Source organism: Meleagris gallopavo, chromosome 8 (genome assembly GCF_000146605.3).
Source record: "Meleagris gallopavo isolate NT-WF06-2002-E0010 breed Aviagen turkey brand Nicholas breeding stock chromosome 8, Turkey_5.1, whole genome shotgun sequence".
In the NCBI taxonomy this organism is placed as follows: domain Eukaryota; kingdom Metazoa; phylum Chordata; class Aves; order Galliformes; family Phasianidae; genus Meleagris; species Meleagris gallopavo.
The window spans coordinates 6843327-6857445 of NC_015018.2; the positions used below are offsets into that span (position 1 = coordinate 6843327).

A 14119-nucleotide genomic window follows, 5' to 3' on the forward strand; every position below is an offset into this window, starting at 1 on the left:
TAAAGTTAGCTCTTGTTTGCAATTTTCTTGCTGGTACCTCTGGCTTGCAATGCACAAGTTGAATTTTGTTTCCAGAAACTCTGCTCTAGTGAAGCTTCCAGCGATGCGCTCTTCTGTCACAGGAGGTGTGGGTTTGGAGGGCGAGGAGAGCGCTGTTCTTTCCTCAGTTTGTGAAGCTGGGATTTACTCTGCAGCAGGGTGACTAGTTCACTGGGTTCTGCTTTGACACTGACCAGGAACTTCTGTATTCAATTGTATAGGAATTCGTGGTCAAGGATTACTCCATGCTATTTGTGTTAGAGACTCTTCCTGAGAAGCTCTCTAAGTGGCATTGCTTCCTCTGGGGTAGGAGCAGTGGTCTGATGCCATTATCTTGTACCTTCTCAGTGGCTTTTGCTCTGTCTGGAATTGCTTGCGTCACCAAAAGAGCAGAGAGAACTATGTAGCTGGAACAACTGTGAAGGTAGGTGATGGGGCTAATTGGACATCTGTTCTGTGTATGAGAAATACAGAAATCCCCAAAGACAATGAGTGTCTTCAGCAATTCAAATTTCCAATCAGGAAACTTGTTTTTTTTCCCCTCTTTTGTTTCCTTCATTTGGAATTTCATTTGGTGGCATTCCTTTTTGGGGGAGAAAAGGCCATTATCCTTCTCATGTTTATCTTGCTTCTGAAAGACCTACTGTGTTGTGGTTGTTGTGTCTCGAGTTGCAACACAGATAAGCTACAACATATGTTATGTGCAAACAGTTGTAGCATTTTCAGAGCAATCCCTTTACATCACCCCAGAGCACAGTGAGAGGTTTAAATTAATGTGGGAGAGAATCCAAGCCCTAATCCCTGTTTTGTTCTTGAAACCACTAAGTTGCATCTTTGTTTCTTGTATGCTTGCTAGTCCTGTTCTGAAATGATGCTACTGCTGCTATTTTTTTTCCTGCAGGCTTTTTGAAAAATACTCTTAAGGCTGTATACCTTGTTTATTGCCTACGGATTTTTAGGTTTGTGGTTGCCTGCTCTTCCTAAAGCCACTGTTGCCTTTTTTGTTGATCCAAATGTCCTAGTGTGGTTTCAAGACTGCAGGGCACAGCATGCTTGCACACACCAGCGTTGATGCCCCTTTTATCTGCTCTTCCTCACAGAAGCTCACGACCTGGAATCCCCAGATCTGACTGCTTGTACTGCACAGTTTGACATTACTAGAACCATGCTAGGCATGAGGAGGATGTTCTCCATTTTGTGCTTTTTATTTACAAAACTGTATTAGTGTCAAGTTGATGGTTTTTCTATTGTTGTGCTGTTTGCTATTTTTCCTCTGAGCAGTTTGTTTTCATGAACTCAATATTTTCACCTTTCAGCCTCTAAAACCTCCTAGGTTGAGGAGCTCCCAATGTTTTTCCTTCATGACAAGTTCATATTTGCCCATGGTTGAGAGACACCAGCAGCCCCATTCAGTGCACCTTCTAGCTTCAGGTCACCTTTCTTGGATGCTGCTCTTGTATTCAAAAGTGCTCATGCTTCTGATTTGTACAACAGGCTGTTCCTAGTATCTAGGGCTGCTTTCAACTTTTCAGCTGTGTTGACTGTAGCAGCTCAGCAGTGCTGTTGGTCTAAAGGAAGATTGCATAAATTCACTGCCTGACAAGCAAATATAACAGCACAAAAGTGTGGTTGGATTTCTGTGGTGCTTTGTCAGCCTCAGTAAAGCAAAGAGCAGTCAGTATTCTATGAAGTTGTTTTATTTCCCTTTGGTATTAAGAAAAAGTTAATAGTAGAACAGAGGTACTTACTAATGTGATTCAGACTTAATACGCTGCTTAGTCTTGTCTTGGTTCTGATTCTTAATCTTGATTTAGTGAATGCTGTGCCCTTCCAGCTTTCTGTTTACATCTTAATAAAAGTGCATGGCAAAGTATGCAATGTGAATAAATCATTGGATGTAGGTGACTGTAGATCTAAATTTGAGTTACCAAGTATATATGTATAGTAGCTCTATTATGCAAATAAACATGTGCTTGGAACTGATCCGCAGCAAGTGACTCACAAGATGTTGTTCCAAGTATTAGTCAGTTGTTGATAAATGTCTATTGCATAAGAAATAACTTACTGGAGTTATAATTTCGCAGTAACATGGGCTCATTGATGATGTTTTTTTTATATGTAGACCTAGAACTTTTCTCCCAGGTATATTTTATAACCAGATGTCATTTTTGTTTTACAGCTGCTGCTGAGGGCAAAGGGAAAAGTGGGGAAGACTTTTTTCAGAAGGTAAGAAAGTTACCATAATTTTATCATAACAACTGACTAGACAAAAAACGATGCTCTTTGTTCATTCATGATTTCTACCAGTGAAACTTATGGTGCAGTTTCCACTGTGTTATTAAATCCATTTTTTTTCAATTTTGCTGTTTAATGCCTACTAACCATCAGCTGTCCGTAAACTATAATGATAAGTGTGCTCTTTGGTGTATGCTACTGTAATTCACTTAAAAGCTTAATTATTCTTTAATTGGAAGTTTCAAACTAGGGGGAAATATTTTGAAAATATTTTCCCCTCGTAGCACAGGGTTCACCAGAAAGATGGTGTGGTGGTCTTAACATTTTTGTCTGTGGATAAACACTACATCCTGTTACTGAAGAAATAACATGAAACTTATTGTGCTATCATTGAAAGCATAAATATTTGGTTGAGAAATGCAAAGTCCTTTCAAGAAAGAAATGCACAATCCACACAGTGTTTCAATAAAGTCTGTGGTTAGACAGAGGCACGGAAGGACTGGAAAAAATAGTCCCACAGCAACTCAGCTACAAAGAGAAACATGAACAAGAGTAATGGCTTTGAAATTGCTTTTTACAAAGCAACATGGGTTTTTTAATGAATAATGTGTAAATTATTATTTATGAGTCGATGAAGATAGTGCATGTAGTATGCAAATAAAAATGAGCTGTTTTGTCTTTCTGCGCTCCAGAGAAGACAGTGTAAACCTTCAGGTTGTATCCTGAAATGCCTTGAAACTTCTTTTTGATTAGCTGCCTGTTAAATAAGTGGCTGCCCTATTTTGTTCATACTTAGAGATCATATTTTTAAAAGATATGTTTTTAAATGTGAAAGAACACTTTATCCTGTATGAGATCAGCAGATGCCCTGGTCAAGACTGGAGGGGGAGAAGTGTGGATAATGGCAAAATATCTATTTTATTTAGTATTATATGGGATTCTTGGATTACATTCTTGCACTAGATTACATTAGACTACACTGGGACTGACAAATGAGTTACTTTTCTGAATGTGTTGCTTAATTTTCAATGTTAGTGTGCACAGCTGGGGGACGTGTTAAGAATTCATCTTTAGAATGTTATTAAAATGTGTGGTTTTGTTATAATTTGATGCAACTTACCTGCAATTTATAGCAGGTACTTCGTTCTACACATCACTTTACGGTACAATATTTTCTCACCCTTATGTAACATGACTCATAATTCTTACAGCTGAATGTTTCCTCTGTGGAGTTGAATGACTTGCATGTTTAATGTGTCTGGATACTTGATTATTTACCGTAGGTATAAACTACCTTAGAATTACGCTGTCATTAGCGTAACAAAAAATACTGTTTTGAATTTAATAGAAAATGACATGTCCTTTGTGAATAAGAGTATATCACTTAGCTTATATTAATATGTCTATTTTGGCATTAATGCACTGTCATAAGCCTGTGTGGTTGTTTAGACACAGTGTGGATGTAGCAAAAGGTTAAAAATGCTGCACTTTAACTAACGCTCTTCTTAGCGTCTGAGTAACTCTGTAGTTTAACTTGCATTAGTGAATCTTCTCTGTACATACATGAGATACTACAGCTAATAAAAACAGATGGAAGCTATCTTCACAAGTTTTCTTTCTGTTAAAAAAAAAAAATCTTTGGGCAGTGTCTCATGGCTTACTCACCGTCTCTGTCTGTGCAATTTCCTTTAATCGGGGCTACGTTTTTTCCTTTCTCTCATGTGAAATGAATAAGGCATTTCTGGAGGTAAAATGAAGACTACTGATGTGTTTCAGGTTGTGTAGTGAGGAAGAGTGATTTGAAACATTGGAAACATATTGGAAGCTAAGGGAGCAAAATACTTTCAGAAACTTAGTATGAATTTGAAGGTGTAGTAAATACATCTTAAAATGGCTTCTAAAATGAGCCTCTCTTCAGGGCTGTATTATCAGACTTCAGACTTGATTGGTGAGAAGGGTGCTACTTATGAGTGACATCAAGATTTGAGGGTGTAATTTGCATAAATACTGTTGCATATAGCATCTTGAGACTGTACAAATGTTTTCTGACATGTGTTGCACTTACTGTGGGTTCAAAGGAGTGGGTTGGGTGTGAGAAGCTTTCATGCAAGTGCTTCAGTGACAATGGGCAAAGGCTCAGAAGGTGATTCAGTTTGAGAGAGGCAGATAAAAAGGGAAGAGAGGAGGCCAGTACTGGAGGCAGCAAGGCTATGCTGATTGCTCGCAGATGGCCTGGCTTGGTGGCTGGGCCATGAGAGACAGCTCAGCTAGTGTAAGTAGACATCAGGAGGAACAGAAGTTACTTATGCTCCCTGGGCTGGGCTTGAAGTCAGAACTCATCCAGGATTATTAACACAAGTTTTGTGGTGCTAAGTTTTTTACTGATCTTCCAACATGAGCGAGCAGTATTGCTGCCATTAATTTTTGTAATAAAGTAGGCGTTAGTGGGTGTGAACTGTTCCTATCAACTTCTTATGTTAAAAGCTTAATAATAGTTCAAGTATCAAGGTGCAATATTTCACTGAGCATATTAGCAGAACTGAGTATGTATTCTGCTGATGGAGTTGCGGAATTAGCCCTTGTTCCCATCGGTTCTTGGCTGTGTGGGACAAGTATGGCTATAATTTCTGCCATATTGTGGGGAAGATGGTGATGATGTACAACTTCTCTGGAATTAAATATGAGAAAGGGAAAATAGCTAAGTGTTCTTCTCTGGTGTTACTTAATAATAATCTGAGGACATCATCGTGCTTCCGATATTTATTTTTTTTTTTTTAAGCTTGACTACTGCTTCAGAGTTGGGGGAAGACCTAACATAGTCTGATAGATTTTTCAAAACTTCTGGTAGTTGCTAATTACTTAACAAGAAATAAACAATAGTTTTCTCTCCAGATCACTCTGGTTTGTGGTTCAGTGACAGGTATTATTAAGCATGGACTGGTTGGCTGCTATTACATAAAATAGCTAATGTAAAAGATCATTGTGGGCCTTGCTCTCTCTATTATTGTTCTTATTTTTTCTATAAGTAATATTTAATGTAAAATTATTACTTGATACAAAGCCCATTTGCAGTCGATGGCAGAATTTTTCCATTGAGTTCCGTAACATCTGGTTCACGCCTCATGTGCTAGCAAGGCCCTTCCCAGACAAAGCCAGGACATTGTTCCAGGGAACGTATAATTTATGTAGCATTATAGATATGCATGGCACTTTCATGTAAAATGTAAGAAGGTGATGGGTCTCTGCCTTAAGGAATTGGTAATCCAAAACAGATGAAGGTTGGCTGCATGGACAGAGGGGAATTTAATACATCACTTCTGCTTGCTTTTTGTTCTGGCCTCCTTGTCTTGCCTTTATCTTTTTCTAATATTTGGAAATCTTAGTGCTAAATGATAACCTCTCACTCTGAAATTCCTCAACGCATCAGTGCACATAGAACTTGAATCACAGCACTGGGAGAATGCTGGGATTCAGTTGACTGGAGTTCTTAGGCTAATATGGGGCTTTGTGTTCAGAAAGAGGGCCTCTGGAAATGTGCATGTGGGATTCAGTCCAATGCTTAACTGTAGGTCAGGTGTAAGCTCCTCAGTGCAATGTGGTTTAGTGTCTAAAGGAAGGTTAGGATTGTCTTTGCTCATTTTCTTTGTAAAATGAGTCAGACCTTTGAACATACTGCAGCTGTTTTAGAAATGTTAGTCAATGAAACTATCATTTAAAGCTAGCTACTTCTCCAGGATAAAGATCAGAAACACAGTACAATAGAAGATGAAAGGAAACAAAACAAAACACAAATACACATACCTAATTGCATCTTGCATCCCTTGTTTATCAAATTCAAATTGTCATTGAATTAGTTAATAATGAATGTATGAACTAATGAATTAGTTAATAATGAATGTACATTACTTTTAGTTTAGGATGCTCTCATAGCAGAGGCAGTAAGCAAACAGCCTCCGGGTCAATTAATTTAAGATAATAGTATTCTACAAAATCCTTTATTTTCACTTGTTTATTCTTTGAAGAGCATTTTTTGGGGATGATGTTAGGCAGATGTGAACTCTTGCAAAGTGCGTGTGTGAATATACTGACAGAGTTATTGTGTACATGAATGGTTTTGTAAGTACTTATTTATGCAAATATAACCCAAGAAGTCTTTGTCTGCTGTAGATCATGCTGGAAATTGGTCAGTATTGCTTCTTAATCTTCGAACATGAAATGTGTAGGTAAAGCTCTAAATGTGGATGGCTTTAAGGCACTTTGAGACATAAGTATTAATCATTGACCTGAAACTAAGATGTCCCAGACTGATTATAATCACTGTTCAGCAGTAACTTTTGATGGGGTTTTCATGTGTCTTCATCCATGACTTCTCTGAAACTCTGTATTTGTAATTCATGTTTCCCTAAGGCTGCACTCTCATTTCTGATGGCACTAGTGCTGCCAGTGCTATGTATTTTGCTAATTAGATATATTGAATTCGTGTTTCATTATTGTGGGCTTTATTTATATTTCAACTGCAAGAACCAGGAGCAGCTGTGATTTGCAGATACTGGTTCCACACCTTCAATTTTTTTCTGTGTAGAAATCAATTCATATTTCCATTAGCATTAAAATATATGTAGACTTTGAGCTCAGAACATATGTTAAGGGTTTGCGAAGGCAATGCAGTCCCAGTACTTGCTTCAGTGCTAGTCTGTAGTGCCATGAGCTTCTAATTTGTTTAGTTTCCTCTCAGTTAGCTTACCAGGAAGATAAAGGGACAGCTCCAAGATAATGGTATGGATGAGAGAGTTGAAAGAATGTCAGCAGTCAACATTTGCAAGAAATTTTGAGATAGAGAATTTGGTCCCCCTTTTGGCAAAACCACAACAAAAGGAACAAAGAGACTATTCAAGTAAGTTCAGTTTTGCTAAAAAGATAAAGCAAGTATGTTCACTTGAACTTCTCACTTAGTTCAGGGAAGCCTGAGTGATGGGAAGACTGTCTTCTTGCAGAAAAGTGTTTGTCAGGTTTCTACTGTAGCATTGTTCTGTTAAAAGAATGGAGTACTCATGAGACCTTTTAAAATGCAAATGAATAAAATCATGATCTTTAGCTTAATCTTTGCTGCTTCTGATACAGTGGGAGTGATTAGTTAGTCTGCAGTATGGAAATGCTGTCTGATGGGTCTAGTTCTCAAGGCTTTCACATGTGATGGTCGCTTCAGAGCATTGACTGTCCCTCCTGATGCTGTTGTAATACAAATAAACTTATAGGTTTTTTTGTGTGTGTTTTCTTCGTAAAAAGAGAGGTTATATTTTCACTCAGAGGGTGGTGGCACACTGTAACAAGTTGCCCAAGGAGGTTGTGGATGCCCCATCCCTGGGGGCATTCAAGGCCAGGCTGCATGTGGCTCTGGGCAGCCTGGTCTGGTGGCTGGTGACCCTGCACGTAGCAGGGGGGTTGAAACTAGATGATCACTGTGGTCCTTTTCAACCCAGTCCATTCCGTGATTCTGTGATATATTGCCATTTAGTCGAAAGAAAAACATGATCTTGGATTAATATTGAGGGCTCATAAAACATGGAAATTAAGTTGAGGAAAGGCATAAATGCTTCTCTGTAGGTAAGGGCAATTGACAACTTTATTCCCTATTGTATTTATAAAGGAAATAAGTACAGAGGTTAGTAAACATTACTTGTGCAAGAGGTTTGCTTAGTGCTGTTTTTAGATGCAGCAGCAATACTTAGTGGACTCCTGTCTTAAGAATTACTTTCCCAGTTCATTTTAGGTAAAGTGTAGGTTTAAAAAAAATGCTGTGTGCTTGTTCTCTTTGACCCTCTGGTACTAATCTAACGATATCGTAGTGCAAGCTGATCTTGTTTGCAGGTGCTACCTTAATTGCCTTTACTTACTACATATTAAATAGCTTTCTGAAGTGTTATAAGCTGATATCTGTTGATCAGTACTATGACTAGATTACTACACTGCCTATGATGCTAATCTTGCTCTCTAATTTTAGCTTCTGTTTCATCATTCTTCATGTGTTTACCTTCTTGATAATTATGTTAAGAATAGGTTCCAAAGATGTACTAAAGATGTTAGTATGAGTTTTGTCAATCTGGGCGAGGGTATAGTCCTTTAAAATGTCCTGCTTGGCTTGTTTGTGAAAGTCTTGACATTGTACATGCAGACCACAAAATTATGGGTCATGAGAAATTAAAGGAAAGCAAGTTCATATTTTTGCTTAGTTTTTGGCTAGAAACTGTAGAAATTCCATTTGGAAAGAGTTGTTTTTTGTTGCATTTTTATACCTGAATCTAAATTAGCTGGAAAATTCTGAAACATTTTCACTTTTTTGGATGAGGTTGTTTTGGCATTTAATGTAGGTAATTTTAAATTAAAATCAACTGAAAGAAAATGGACTAATTCATATGTGAAGATCAAATTCCTCTGATCCTGGAATAAATAACTCACAGTGGAATAATAAAAATTTCTTTGCCAATATTTAATCTTATCCATGTAAGGTATCCCAGATGATAGTCTGTAAAATCATTTCAATATTAGCCTTTTCAAAGACAGGTAAAGTTGAAGAAGGACTAGCCTTCTAGAAGGGCTACTACTAGAGGGAGTAGTTGCATACAGATGGTTTGTAAAAAAACATTTGGGGATTTTAGCAGTTGGAAAATAATACAGGAAAACGTTATGCCTCTACCTCACCCTCCAAGGGATGCATGCGTTCACTTCCTTGTACCTGGAAGGTTCCTTCAAATTGCTCTTTGCAGAACCTTGCACAAATGGCACTGAATCATTGCTCTGTTTTTGCATTATCCAATTGCATATTTTTGAAGCATCTTCCCTTGCTTCACATCCATCTGTTTCATACTGACTCAGAGATGAGAGTGATTTTGGTATTCATGGATGTGGTAGTCTGTAGTTAATCAATTTAATTTTTTAATATTTTGCCCAATCTGCCTGCTCCAGTAGCTTGGCAGGGAGTAACTTTACCTCTAGCCTTGAGAATACTGGAGGTAGTTCTTGTTGGAGAAAGGATTTCTATTTATTGGTGACAAACCAAAATGGGAGTTTGCAGTACATTGTCTCTACTTACTGGAATGTTGTATTAGTACTTAAAAATATCTTCAATTGTATTGGAATGCTGGTTGTTCTTGTATTTTTTTTTACTAAGATTATTTTATGCAGAATGTTGAGCTTGAAACGTTTGTCACCAGACCCTTAGACAGGCTTTGCAGTCTTGTTATCAGAAATGGTGCATGTTGGTCTGTGAAACAGTCCAAGCAGGAAAACTAAGTGCTTCATGTTAACTTCCATTGTTTGATAGTTGAAAGCAAGGTATGTTGCAGTAGTTCTTATGTTCACACAAATTCTCAGTGCCGTTTCAGGTGACAGAGACAAAGCTGTCCTTGCAGCTCAGGCTGCCCTTGGGCCCTGTGACCAGCAGACTTGCCATGGCTGTCACTGACCAAGAGACGTAGCTTTGAACATCTGATTCAAGTCCTTTGTTTTAAAGTTATTTGGGTTGTGTTTTAGACCTCTCAACAGAGTGATTTTCTTACTGACATAAGACTAAGCATGCGGAATTCTAGGGGCCATAGGTTACCATTTCAGCTCCTTGCACTAAGGCAGTGAAAGCTGAAGTACCATCTAAACTCATCTGGGGTTTTGTTGGTGATGTAAGCCTTAGAGGGATGTGTGTTTTTCATGTCTAAATTAGACAACCTAGAAGGAAATGACTTTGAAGTCAAGAACTCAGCTGTTCAAAACACTGCCTGGACAAACAAATAAGAACTACAAGTGGGCATACAATTTAATTGCTTTCTAGGCTTTTTTAATAGCATGAAAAAAAAACAAACTATCTGCAAAACCTATTCCAGTATGTTAAATAAAAAGTTCTTAAGTGTAGATTGCGACACATGTACTTCTGGAATTTAATTTGTTGAAGTTATTTTTTTGAACCTATAATTTTTCATTGCTTCAGTGCTCTGTGCCTTGAAAAGGCCTGTACATGACCCTGAAAGTAATGGCTCCTATTTATTTTCATGGAAACTACAACAGATACTAGGAGCACAATAACACTGTTCGAGAGAGCAAATTCTCAGCCACAAAACACTCTATTCTCAACAAAGTCACCTCATCTGGCTATACATATTTGCCAGCAATGGAGAGCAGTGCTCATGATGCACTTTTAAAAATCTGCATCAGTGGAGATGACCCACTGTTTCACAACTGTTATGACAGCATTGTTGGTAGGAAAATGTTGCCTGTGCAGTCCGTCTTTCATCAACTCAAACGGATGGGAGTCAGAAGGTACCAAGTACAGACTATATGGTGGCTGTAGTAGGAGTCCAGCCAAGATTGGCAAAGTGCTCCACAGTATTCCAAGTGATATGGGACTTGACACTATTGTGTTGCGAGAGATGTTGCTGCCTTCTCTGGCCTGACTCTGGAAGTTGAAACCTTAAGCTTAGTTGATGTCATGATACAGTAATCAGACTTGATGGATTGTTCCAGTTGCAGAAATCCAGATGGACCACCCTTTTCCTATCCCAAAAGACAGTACACATTCCTATATCTGCTGAGGGCTGTATCTTGAACTTTTTTCTCTGATGGAGAATTCATGTCATCGCTCCATGGACTGCTGTTCTGATGCTGACTTGTTATGGTGACACGTGTGTCACCAGTAATGATGCAATCCAGGAAACTGTCACCTTCCGCCTTGTATTGGTTCAGTAGGACCTGATAAACTTATGTGCTGTTCTTTCTCTTCCTGTGTGAGCATTTGTGGGACTTGCCTGGCACAAGCCTTGTGATATTGCAATATTGCCACCATTGTTTCCAGCATGTTGAAGCTGAGATTCAGTTCTGTGCGTGATTCCCTGACCATGGTCCACCAATTTGTGCAGGTGAGCTGACTGATTGGATGCTCTTCATTTTGTGATGTGACAGCTGTGTGTCATGGCCATCCGGAATGCGGCTTGTTCTCAAGTGGTTGTCACCATTGCTGAAATGCACCACCTACCACCTCACTGTGCTCGTATCCACTGTTTGTTCTCCATAAATGTTCAGCAAGCATCACTGAATTTTAGTGGATGCTATTTTTTCCACATGGAGGAATTGAGTGATGCACCTTTGCTTCACTCACTTCCATTTCAGGTGCCATTGTGTCAGACTGCCCCTCTGCTGCCGTCTGTTCTGTGGCAATAATGTGTAATGAAATATTGGTATGAAGGGTCAACCTCTACTGCCACCTGACCACCATCTGCCTCTGACATAAGGGGATAGCATAATAAAATAGGAGGAATTAGTTGCAGAACAGCCCTCATTTTTCTGTTGTAGTTAACAGGGTTGAACTGAGGAGACTGATTTCCCACACTGAAAGAGAGAGGTTGTTCGTTCGTGAAATGAATAACTTGTTTATTTCCTTTTTTTAATTGATAGCTACCCTTGTGATTTTCTTAAGTTCCTTTTTGTTATTTCAGTTCAAGTGAGCTATTTTTTATGCTGAAGTTAAAAAGCAAACATACAAACAATTGCAGAGATGCCCTGGCAGATATAGAAAGGTGACAGATTCATTTTTTATTCTACAATGTTTGTGTTTTTTAAGAGAATTTTCCTTCATTGTTCCTTTGCATTGAGAGCATTCCAGCTTCCATCCAAAATCAGATGTTTTAATGTAAAAGCTCTCCAAGTGTTTAAACTATAAATTTCTCAAATAAGTCCTGAGTAGCTGCAGTTCTTGGAGGCTGAAACTTTTCTGCCAACTGTCTGAGCTGGAAGTCTCTTTTTTTTTTTTCTTCTTGAAGACCCAGTGATCTGCAACTAGAGCCAGTTTTTCATTGTCAGGGCACAACCCTGTTTGTTTTGATTGTGTCTACCACATCTTGTGTCATCTTCTGTGTGTTTTTCACTGTATGTATTACTTGTATCTTTTGGCTGTATAAATGACATGATTTCTTCTGAGAAAGGGAAGAAGAAAGAAGATGGAGATAAATAACTGAAGAGTTTCTCCCTTGAGAAGAAATACTTTGATAGTTTACTGTATGATTAAATCTTGCTGACAAATGTACCTAGTTCTTCTGGTCAATTGATTCTTCAAGGTTGAGGTAGTATAGATTAGTGCAAATCCTGCTACTTACTTAATGTGAAAAGAAGGGAAACCTGACCAGAGGTGATCTTCAGCAGTCTAGATGGTCAGGAACTCAAATTTACTCATCCCTTGACTGAATTCTGTTTTATAACTAGTGTATCTGTACTAATATAATGTGTATATACATGTGTTGCTTGCAGAGCAAGTTCTGTGTTCTGTTTTCTTAATACGAGAGTAGCACTGTTGTTCTCAGAGTATGGTGTGTAACACTGAGTATTCACAAATAAAGTATTCCCTTGCAACATGCAATTGAGGCTTTTATGGAGTGAGATTCCAAGTTTGTTTCAGGGGAAAAAAACACTAACAAAATCCTGGGTCTTTCTGTTTTGGGCACTTAAAACTGAATAAGCTGGAATGGTAAAATAAAATGTGAAGCTGATGTAACAGTCATCTATACTATGCAGAATTTCCTTCAAATTTAGCAACTGGAAAAGAAGCTGGTTTTTTTTAGTGGCATTCCTGCCACATACAGTAAGTATTTAAAAAAAAAAAATAATAAGAAATACAATGCTTTGCAGTTTTGATCTGCTTCATAAAAGTCCTTTAGCTATTGTTTGTTGTAATATATAAGCCTTATTTTTGACATACAGCTCCAATTATTCTTTGGGGTTCCTATGACAACCCTGATTACTCAAATGTAACAACTGTTATAGCAAATATTTTTAGGTAGTTTTGATTCTCAAATTGCTTGACAGACGAGGTTATTTGAATGGGTGAAAAAGTAGCTGTTGCAGCAGAAACTTTCATTATCTAATATGTAATTTTCAAATACATGGAAAAGATAATTATTCTCAGATGGGGATTATTAAGTAGTTTACTGTTTAGAGTTCAAAGCTGGCAATGCTCCAGTTGTGGTTAAACTTCAATAAATGCACATAACTTAAATGCATCCAGACATTTTTCTGCATAACTGCCTGATACAGGAGATAAACTTATCTTTGTAGTGACCAAATTGTGAACCTTCTTTTTCATCTAATGTGGTACTCCTTAGGCTCGCATTCTGAGAAGAGCCTGAAGGTATTGGGCAGCCAAATCTCAGAGCTTGGTAGTTAACTCCTTTTCCTTTGAAGATCTTGTGCATCTTTGTATGTCCTCGGAATGTGTGCACCTCTGAAGCCACTTACTTTGATTTTCTTTTGGTTTATTGTGACAAGTACGAAGGGTTTAATTTCTTTAACAAATTTCCCAGCTTTGAGTAGTTACGGTACTGAGAGGACATGAGCATTATTCAAGACAAATGTTATCCTCTCCACTTTTGTCTCTTCTGTTGTAGTCCTCTTTATATTTATATTGGAACTTTATTCACTCGGTCTTACTTTCTTATTTGTTTCAGCATCTCCCTTCTCCTTTCATTTCTTTTCCTGCTATTTTCTGTGCATTTCTTTTCCTGCTGTACAATTAGGAATAATCTGGCCTAAAGCCCTCTGTTAAACAAGTGGGTTCTTAAAAATGGTGTTTTTTTACATCTGGATTGAAAAATTGAGAGAAGCAGGTATATGTTGCTGATAGTTTCCTCCTCCTGGAAATGTCTTATTTCAGCTATAATTTATTATCTAATACTTGCTGAAACAAAATACAGTACAATGAGATGTAGCTAACACTACAGGTTTTTCCACGTGGTTGAATGGAGAAGATAAGAATTAAGATTCTTTGCAAAGTCTGCCTTATTTTTGATCTTTACTGCTGTTAAAAATTTAT

At 38.0% G+C, this 14119-nt stretch overlaps 1 long non-coding RNA gene across 1 annotated transcript in view; it reads left to right on the plus strand.

The window, feature by feature from the left end:
- The first annotated feature begins 2197 nt into the window (after positions 1–2197).
- LOC104911897 overlaps positions 2198–14119 on the plus strand; it is a 32021-nt gene continuing 20099 nt past the window's right edge. Inside the window, exon 1 of the long non-coding RNA XR_794252.2 lies at positions 2198–2265. This is a non-coding gene — a long non-coding RNA (uncharacterized LOC104911897). The remainder of the gene's footprint in view (positions 2266–14119) is intronic.